The sequence below is a fragment of the Malus domestica genome, chromosome 05 (genome assembly GCF_042453785.1).
Source record: "Malus domestica chromosome 05, GDT2T_hap1".
Taxonomy (NCBI): Eukaryota; Viridiplantae; Streptophyta; class Magnoliopsida; order Rosales; family Rosaceae; genus Malus; species Malus domestica.
Window position 1 is genome coordinate 2037974 of NC_091665.1, and position 8291 is coordinate 2046264.

Below are 8291 nucleotides of genomic sequence, written 5' to 3' on the forward strand. Positions count from 1 at the left end.
ACATATTCATGCTAAGGCTCAAGGTTTCGCCCTAGCAAAAGAAATTAGTTCCGCATATTCATAATTGGAATCGTAGAAAATATTATTAAGAAAAGGATTGAAAACACCTTCAAGTAGAAAATCTCCAAAACCCTAGCACTTCTCTCTGTCTCCAAAATTGCATAAAAGAAAGCGTTCCCAAAAACTGTAGATGGCTAAGCAATATATTTGCTAAGCCTCCAACACAAACCCTAGGAAACTAAAATTAATTTAAATCCCCCTAAAACTTAGGAAACATAACCCTAAATTAAATGATAAAATTTGTCTAAAAGCTGAACAGCCACGTTTTGACCCATAAGCTGCTCCAAAACTGGCCAAATATAGCTGGATCTAATGTTTGGAATATTCTGAACACTTTTCCAGAAGACCACGAACCCATCTGATGTCATCTTGGGCTCCAAAAACGCAATTTAAGCCCAAAAACGTCATTTTCCAGCACTGCGCACTGCTTCTTTATTTTATCGCCAGAAAATAACCACTTGGTGGAAAATCCCAAATTTTGATACGATCAAGCTAAGTGACTCACGAATGTCCTCCAACTAGAATTACTCCAAAATTCGTCCATTTGATCCTGTTTTGCTCCAGAGGAAGTCGAAAGTCCTATATTGAAAATACAATTCAAAGTATCAAAATTCTTCCAATATATTAACCAAAATATACTAAGATTAGGGTAAAATATATAATATAAAATATACTCATCATTACGCTTACATCACGTCTTCATTTTGTTTTGAATTTTTTATATAAAAAAAAAAACAAAAACAAAAACAAAAATATGAGAGGAGGAGATCAAAAAAGATAGTAGTAGAAAGGAAGAGAATCCTAATTCCTATCCCATAAATAAAACAAGACGATTCCAACAACATACATACCACGTACCGTAAGTTGTACAAACCAGACGGTCTTGTTTATAAAAATCAAGTAGATGATCTAGTCACATAAATACAAAGGGTGAGCTGTATAAAGGTATTTATGATAAATATGGTCAATCCCTTATCTTCTAAGGTTTAGAGAAAATTTTTAATATATTTAATATACAAGCACATACATCATATGTTACTATTCAAATAAAGGAGCACTTAAATAAATAATTTTTTTTGTCTTCACTTATATAATTATAAGCCTATCGTTCCCATGTTACGGGAACATTAGAAGATCTCTCCAAAGTTTGATTGGGACCGTCAGACGAGACGTGGATAAATTCCTGTAATGCTACACGTATCTTATATTTGATGATAATTTATTTACCATCCTACCTCTTCTATGTTTTTTTTTTTTTTTCATAATTACAAGTAGCCGCCCACTGCGATGCAATACGCATGTGGTCGTGGTGGTGGTCTCTGCAGAGATTATGGTTGTTGATATTTTAGATTATGTGATGCTTCTTTTTCTGGCTTGTTGACTTCTTGTTTTTGTTCTACAGAGTACAGACATAATATTGATTTTTCTCGAGTAAAACTTGACCTCGTCATCACGTTTATGGCTGTCCCTTGTTAATTTTTAATCGTTTTAATAAAACTTTATTCGTCTCAAAAGAAAAGAAACGAATTTAAATAGTTCTCTAAGAATGAAAATATAAAGATGAAGGAAAAAAATAAAGAATATAAAGCAATTTGTGGATTGTTCTTGAATCTTGTGATCAACATTTTTCAATCATTGCGTTCTGATCAATCTTTATTTTCTTTATAATTTGGAACTTAGTGTAGTAATTGCGTTCTACGTAAATAAATAGAAGATACTTTGAATGCGGTCTTTAATCCTTAATATTTTTTTATTAAAACTTTAATAGTATTCAAAGTTTGATCAGGTCCTTTGACTTTGTACACATCATTATATTAATATTAATATTTATATTTTTGACATTAATTGTTTGATATTTTATGAGATTTATAATCCTATAAATTTAAAATCTCTCATTATAATACTATTAGAAACGGTTACAATAAAAAAAATTTAAACATTTTGATTGAATAAATGGATAAAAACTATGTAAAAATAAGAAATAATAAATGGCAAAAAAATGTATTCATAGTGTTAAAAAAAATTGGTACATTTCACATATAACAAAGTGGTACATTAATAAAGAAGAATGGGTACATTATAAATAAATTAGGGTACAAATAAAAGATTAAAAAATTATGAGTACAAATGAATTTTTAAAAAATATGGGCGCTAAAAGAAATTAATACACTGGTACAAAATAAAACTAAAAAGAAAATACTACAAATTTAAAAAAAATGTTGCAAATTAAAAGTTGGTACAAACTAAAAATATAAATATATGATACAAAGTTTAAGCATAAAACATAAATATACCATATGTAATTTTTCTATCATTGATTAAATATACAATGTCACATGACGGTGTACACATGGATACAAACACAAATAAAACTTTAAAAAATATGGGCACAAAAAGAAACTAATATATGGGTACAAATTAAAAATGAAAAGAAATTGGTACAAATTAAAAAATATTTGCAAATTAAAAAAAGGTACAAACTAAAAATAAAAATATATGATAAAAAAATTTAGCAATAAATATAAATATACTAATTGTAACATTTTTAACACTAAAGGAATATATTTTAAAAATAAAAATATTTTATTATTCAAATAATTAATGATGTTATTAATACCCAAGGACCTTCATCAAAAATTGAAAATGAATAGGATTTTAATCAATGGAATAACAAAAAAATGATGTGAACATAATTTCTCCTAAATAAAAAATACAAGAAAGTTGAAAGTTATGGATTAAAAGAATAGGGAAAACTGTCATTTTTCCCCTTAAACTATCACCCTATTATCAATTTACCCCCTAAACTATTTTTTCAGCCAATTAACCCCCTGAACTATATATAATGTGCCAATTTACAGTTTACCGTCAAACTTTTAAACTTCCTTAAAATTCTGTTAAAAAAAATCAATTCTTTAATTTAAAAAAGAAGATCACTTTTAACTATTAAAGTAAAAAAATACTAAAACTTGAAAAGAAAATAAAAGGAGACCCTATTCTCCAGCCCACATTCCTTTAACCCAGCAATTCCATATCCTTTCCTGCCCGAACTCTATCCCCACCCAACCCGCCACCTTCATCACGATTCTCTCTCTCTTTCTCTCCCTCTCTAAAAAAATTGTTGGGTTAGCGGTAGATTTGAAGTCCATATTCGGGCAACCCAAGGTGGAGGGGCGGCTTACGATTCAACTACACCGCACCGATTCCGATTCAACTCCATCGAGGCAGTTCCGATTCTGCCATGCCACCATTGCTGATCCTTTGCACCTCAGAATCCACATCACTGATTCCACTCCAATCACTGGAAGTCTGGGAGGCCTCTCTCTCTCTCTCTCTCTCTCTCTCTCTCTCTCTCTCTCTCTCTCTCTCTCTCTGAACCAATCCTCTATTTGCTATTTGCAAGGGTTTTTTTCTTTTTTTTTTTTTTGGTTTTTTATTAATTTCTTTATTTTTTTTATTAATTACTATTTTGCGTTGGAAATGACAAAATCACCCTTATTTTTAACATCTAAATGGATGGTATTTAACAAATTTAACAGTAAGGAGTACATTGGCCAATTTTTATAGTTCAGGGAGTAAATTGGCTGAAAAAATAATTTATGGGGTAAATTGACAATAGGGTGATAGTTTAAGGGGGAAATGACAGTTTACCCAAAAGAATATTTGACGGCAAATATTGACCAATTTAGTAAGAACCATAACGGGATAGCTTAACCGACCGATACCGATGTAGGTTGCCGTGCATGCAAGTTACAGTTGAGTTGAGTGTGATTGGTCTCCACATTTCCTGCAGAGGGCATGTTTGGCTACACCTGGTGTCAAGTATCTCCTACCTCCCACGTTCAATATGTCTGAGAAACAAGCAAATTCTTCATTCCTTTGGATTTGTTTCCTTTTCCCACCAGTTAGTCACATGATCAAATCCCCCAGAGTCTGCTACGACTTCACCTAATGCATGCATTTCAGATCCTGCAAGGTGCCACTTGTCATCGCACGATGGGATATTGTCAAAGCTCACCACCACCTTTGACATAAAACAATTAATTAAATTATAAGTCGAGAAGCAATTTTACCAACTGCAAAGCAAAGTGGAGGCGACTGATCGTGTGCAGTAACAGCGACGACGATGATCATATGGGGAAGACTGGCAAAACCCAAATTGTGGAAAATGGCCCCCAAGTGACGTCGTTGAATATGTTTATGACATTGATCCTTGTAGAATGGTGAAGCATTTCAAGAATGTTGATTTTGCAGTTGTTGACTGCAAGGTTGAAGATCACTTGAAACTTTTGAAGGTTATGAACCTCAACCCAAATGGGAACACAGTGGTAGAAAACAATATTGGTGAGACTATTTAATGGAGGCCCATTTATCGATCAAGTTTTCAAGGAAAAGCCAGGATTCAAATATGTGACCTTACCTTTAGGAGATGGAATCGAGTTCACAAGATTTAACCACTGCTGGTACTCCACTTTCATCCCTCACTCACTGTAACATGATAAATCAAAGTCACTCAAAGATGAAAACCCCTCAAAATAGGCACACATATAATCAGTATAAGGAGATATATTTTTTGCTCAAAGAATAACTGAAGAAAAAAAAAAGGAAACAACCAGAGCAAAATTTCAAAACATGACCAAATCCGTGTAGAATTAAAACAAGCAGCAGGATTTGGTGACAGTTTCAATATGAATCACATAATACTTCTTATAACTCAATTATCGACTATGTCTTCTTCCAATTCTAGTCATTTAGTAGATTGTTCAAGTTAGCCATAGTTGAACGCTTAGTGTGCGTAGTACAATAAGGAACTAACATGAACACCAAAAGAGCAGAAAGGCTAGCTTAGCTTAATACCTTTAGAAAAGGCTGACTGCTTCGCTCGCATGCATACTGAATCTACCACTTCAACCTGTTTCCGAGCCAAGTATTTCTATCCACTCCTGTAAAACAGAACAAACCAATAGATTGCGTATAGGCGCACTGTCTATTCAGTTTTTCCAGAGCCTATAAACTACAATGTCAATACTGGAAAGAAAAATATTTTCTACCAGATGAAAACAAAAGTATCCTCACAAAAACAACTTACATTGATCCGGGTGCTCTGCATCCAAAAACTGAACCCCGTAAAATTCACTCAACTGTCACTTGATCCTTTTGTTCATTAGACTGTATTAAAATAGATTTCATTTACCAAAACTAAGGTCAGCAATTGCATGATCATAAAAGCACAAAACAATAAATTTGACAGCAATAATTCAAACAAAAAACACCATGTAAACAAGCTACGATGTCAAAAGAGAATTAGAAAACACCTCATTTAGTAATAGGTAAATCAAAGTCAAATTGCGGGTTGAGCAGACTAATAATGGAAACATTTGTACTTAAGCATTTCAATAGAACTTCACAACTTCATAACTTGAAAGCTGTAAAAATATTAACTGTTGATAATAAAACATGACATGAAATGAACTTCATTAATAATGGATGACAACGGAATGTAACAAGATGTACCTCTACTTGAACTGACTTTTTAGCATTTAAAGGTTTTTATGCTGAATGTAACTTAATTGAGAATTGGCCAAGGAATATTAACTTCAAATGACAGTTCATTCAGATATAAGTGATTGAAAGTAACAAGATGTACCACTTGTTAATTGTTATCCTTCATCACATGGCATCCACCTGTAGCAAGCCAAAACATGAATAAAAATCCAAAACATTATGAGTAGGATGACACAATGCTCATTAAAGAAAAAGGATATCAAAAGAAGCCGAAACAATGAACTTCTTCAAAAAGCCCTAAAAACAAATCAAATTATGACAGTTTTAGCTGCTTTTCTTGCATTGTCAACAAGCTTTCAGTTGAAAACTCTCTCTAAAAATGGTGTGGACCACCAGTAGGCAATTGAAACGAATATTTGCACCTAACAACAAGTGATCCGGTCAATATATATTAAAAGGAATATACTATTTCCCACCTTTCTAGTATGAAAATTGCAGCTTAAACCCTTATAGAATAAACAAGAAACTCTGTCAAATAAAACACAGCAACTTAAACTGAAAAAAAAATTAAAAAAAAATTAAAAAAAATAAAAAAAATAAAAAAAACCCCAAAACAGCAGACAGGCAGAAATTGAGAGCTTATTAAATAAGATGGATGTCAAGACTAATACAAACTTCAAATCAAACCAATTCAACGTCAATCTGATCATCCGCACATATATGAAGAAATTAGAAAGCTTACTGAATAAAACAAGAGGCAAAAATGAGAATACTCATATGAGCATACTTTACTTGCAAAAGTTATCTGCAACGTTGCTGCAACTATAGGACAACTCCAATTTCTTTGTACAAGCCCGCTCCAGTTCAGCTACAACCAAAACACCAAATACCACAAGTTTTTCCCAATAAGAAAATAAAAACCCTAAAGAAAATGCAATCACTTAAACTCTAACCACACCAGAATGATTATGCAACAAGTAAAAGCTTCAAAACCACACGGCATGCATATACTTAAGAATTTCAAACATCAAATCATTGAAAATTTTAAAAATTAAACATTTCAGAGGATGAGAGCCTTCGACCAAATCTGAGTGCGGCACAAGCATTTCATCTTCGTCTTGCTGCTGCTAACGAAAGGAACAAAATCAGAGATGCGATTGAGAAAAACATAACCCTATCCTACTGAATCATAACCCTGGTGAAGCAATCACTGCAAATAGGTGAATTTTCAAAATTCAAGCCAATTGAAAAGCACTGAATGGAACCCGAAACTCTAGGCGATCAGAAACAAAGAACGAAGCCGGATGTTATCGTATTAGTGAAAATTTTGAGAGTGGAAATGTAGAATAGGAGTTGATACGTACATGCAATTGGGACTCAGTTGCGAGATTGTGATTGTGGTTTCGATTTCAGAACTTGGAGATGTAATGGAGTATGAGGCTTCCATGGAGTTTGCGATTTCAAAACTCTAAAATTCGATCATCGAGCTTGAGATTCGAGTGATGATCACAATTTGGAAAGTGATTTGGGGAATTGAAAGGGAAAAGAAAGAAAGTAAAGAGTTTTACCCATACAAGTGGGGTTCTGGAAAGAATTTGGAAAGTGAGAAACATCCTTAAATCGGTTTGGAAAGAATTTGGGGAGGTTGATATTAAGTGGGGTTCTGGAGTTGGAGGACCCGACTAAGGCACGAGGCTTTTTGCGGGTTAGATTACTTGTTAATACGGCTAATCCGCTGATCAATGGCTGCTGGCTGCGACGTGCGTCTAAAAGGGATACGTGGGTGGAGTTTTGCTATGAAAGATTTGTTTGGACCAAATTTTACATCATCGGTCCATGTAATCAAGGCTGTTTAGTAATCATAGTTCTCAACCGTCGGATGGAAAGGTGAAAATATTTTTGTTAAAGGATAATATTATGGTTTTTATCATAATTATCTTTTAATAAATTATCTTAGTTTTCTTGTACAAAATAAATTATAGAGATTCTTGGACTCTTCACTTGGCTTAACATGGATCTGCAAGCCGAAGATAATGGTGGATAGGACCTAAGCGAGCTAGGATGTTGTCAGATGATGGAAGGCTTGCATGCCGTGTGAAAAGCTACAAGTTATATATATATATATATATATATATATATAATGGTGGTTATTTTGATGGGATTAAGCTTTGATTGATGTGATAAGATCTAAGGAGTGACTGTAGGTGTATAAAACATAAAGTGGTCAGAGTTTTATTTATTATGATTATACATGGGATAAATGAGTGGTCAGCAGCAACAGTTAGAAAGTTGAAGTCACGAACTACAATCTGAGGTTATGCTTGGCTTTTGACGCGGATCAACTTCAGGAATTAGAGTTGCAATTAAACTCTACAATATTATCAGACCTTGCCAAGCAGAAAAATGAATACTATAAATACAAGATTCGGTGCAACATTCAAAGGACCTCCAATTCAACACACAAAACTGCCCTGTGCAAACCCTCTCAACAACTTTGAGATTTTTTTTAATTTTCTTTTTCGCCAACACATCTTCAGTTTGGATAAACAACATTGTTGCCGTAGAATCAGCCGACCGCGGAGCACCTTCAGTTTGGATAAACAGCACTGTGTCGAGGCCGACTGGTTATCTATCCAAGTCTCGGTCGAGAAGGATTTTCGAATCCTTATTGGCAGAGGTCATCTCATTAGCCTTTTCGGCGAAGTGAGGTGTTACAAGTTATTACATTC

The 8291-nt window shown here is 33.6% G+C and overlaps 1 long non-coding RNA gene across 9 annotated transcripts; it reads right to left on the reverse strand.

Moving 5' to 3' along the window:
* Positions 1-3552: 3552 nt before the first annotated feature.
* LOC114824724 (uncharacterized) lies at positions 3553-7149 on the reverse strand. 9 transcript variants are annotated; one of them, XR_011581704.1, is made up of 9 exons: positions 6927-7149; positions 6620-6686; positions 6305-6430; positions 5705-5742; positions 5147-5226; positions 4915-5000; positions 4478-4545; positions 4131-4318; positions 3553-4026 (listed from the first exon to the last, which is right to left on the reverse strand). It is a non-coding gene; the product is annotated as an uncharacterized lncRNA (long non-coding RNA). The 9 variants fall into 9 exon arrangements; XR_011581709.1 differs by having other exon boundaries at positions 6355-6430; positions 6645-6686; positions 6927-7142; XR_011581705.1 differs by having other exon boundaries at positions 6645-6686; positions 6927-7142.
* Positions 7150-8291: the final 1142 nt, after the last annotated feature.